The sequence below is a fragment of the Cyprinodon variegatus genome, unplaced genomic scaffold (genome assembly GCF_000732505.1).
Source record: "Cyprinodon variegatus isolate N-32 unplaced genomic scaffold, C_variegatus-1.0 Scaffold1008, whole genome shotgun sequence".
NCBI classification, from domain to species: domain Eukaryota; kingdom Metazoa; phylum Chordata; class Actinopteri; order Cyprinodontiformes; family Cyprinodontidae; genus Cyprinodon; species Cyprinodon variegatus.
This window is the reverse complement of record NW_015151461.1, coordinates 139,302-141,180: the sequence shown is the minus strand read 5'-3', so window position 1 is coordinate 141,180 and position 1,879 is coordinate 139,302. Positions and strand designations below refer to the sequence as shown.

At 39.4% G+C, this 1,879-nt stretch overlaps 1 long non-coding RNA gene across 2 annotated transcripts in view; it reads left to right on the top strand.

Moving 5' to 3' along the window:
* LOC107100774 overlaps positions 1-1,879 on the top strand; it is a 23,390-nt gene that overhangs the window by 19,667 nt on the left and 1,844 nt on the right. The window contains exon 3 of one of the 2 annotated variants that reach the window (XR_001482040.1): positions 1,583-1,709. The exons of the other annotated variant lie outside the window; for it this stretch is intronic. This is a non-coding gene — a long non-coding RNA (uncharacterized LOC107100774). Of the gene's footprint in view, positions 1-1,582; positions 1,710-1,879 lie in introns of those variants that run through there. 2 annotated transcript variants of the gene reach the window in all.

Below are 1,879 nucleotides of genomic sequence, written 5' to 3'. Positions count from 1 at the left end.
TAAATAAAATTGCATGAATGGTTGGCGAACATCAGCCAAAAACAAGTGTAATACAACTTCCAGTCCAGTAGATGTCGCTGCGGATGTGTTGACGCACGCTGCCTTGTGTCACAAGCATTTCCGGCCACGGGATACTGCGCAGAGTCATTAAAAAAAAAAAACATGGAGGAGAAAATATTGCAATGCATCGCAATAATTCAAGTATTGTGATGAATCGTGATTCGAATCGAATCGTGACGTCTTTGGCAATACCCACCCCTACTGGAGGGGGGTGGAAACGGGGTAATCTGAATGATGTCACAGCGCATCCGCCGCCTGTTTACTAGGTAGCAGTCAGAGTTGTGGATTGGAGGCCTTTTAAGATGAACTTTGGATGCTGATTGGCTTTCGTGGAGGCGTGGTTTAAAGCTGATTGGCTGTGACGCAGGTGGATGTATGAAAAACAAAGAGTTTCTTTAGGTGAACTTCTGTCTAGGATCCATTTAAACAGAGAGCACAGAGAGAAGCAGGCAGAGCTGCAGATGTAAAGGTGAAACAGATTTACTGGTTTATGCAACATGCAATAAAATATATCTCCAAGTTTACCAGAAAGTTTACAAGAAAATAACATTCTATGCTATATTTAAAATGCAGCATCCATTTTTCTGGATGGATGGATTTGAAATTGTTCTTCTAGGGATGCATGATATATCGATTTTGGCATCAGAATCGGCTTTTATTGGTTATTATTTTATACTTTAATATTTTTGGGCCCTACATATATATAAAATGCACTAAAAGGAATCTCTCTGACTATCTATAAATATAAATATCAGTATTGTGGTACTCGTGTTCTCAACAATAGGAAAGCATTTAATAATAAATATATGTTTGAGCTCATTTTTGGAAAATTTAAATCATGTTTAAACCTCTTCTCTGTTAATGTTCATGATAACAGAAGACAGAAATGAAACATGAAAATAAAATGGATCCATTTTGAGAAGTTTGGACTTAAGTGCATCAAAAAAATAATTTAACTGCATTTATAAAAAAACAAAACTGAAAAATTATTTATCCATATCCTGAATTGATATTCTTAGCTTTCTTAGCACACTAAAGTGCTTTTATTAACACTTGAATTTACAAAAAAAAACGTTTTTAGTTTGATTGATGTTTTGTTTTGTTGGAAATTCACACATTGACTAAACTGCTGCTAATGAAAGATTAACCTACAATAGTTAAGAAAAACCTCAAATCTGACAAAAGTAATAATAAGAAAATTCTATTAATATGAATAGAATGGGTCATTATCTGGGCCTTGATGACTGGCCTGATTATTCATTTCATTGACCTGCCTATCTCATCTGAACCACCTGCTCCCGCCTCTATTTGACATGCCGTCTTCCAGTCATCAGCGCCATGTTATGCGAGCCCTTGGTGAGAGTCTTCTAGCCTACCTGTGTTGTCTGATTCTGACCCATTCTGCCTTTGGACCTCTGAGCCTCCCTGTTCCCATTCTGATCTGTTTGTCTGACCTGTCCTTGGACTTCTGCTTCTGCAACCTAAGCACGTCCTCGTCACCGGCTTTGGCTTCACCCTCTAGATTAGCCTTCCTTCATCGGCTCGGCTCTGACCTCCGGGGCTTCTGAGTCCCTCTGGGCAACAACCGTTGCTTCATGTTGGCAGCCGACCGGGTGGAACCAACCTCATCCTCTGGTCACGGACTGAACACCCTCCGTCAGATTAACGTGGTCTTGACAGGATGAAAGTCAGACACTGATTTTCAGCCAAAAAGTTATTTAGAATAATAAACTGATGAAACAGACCAGTACTAAAATAATAGAAGGATGTGAAACCAAGGTGTGTCCACCAATCAGCATCACAGGTCTCTGCAGTCTAG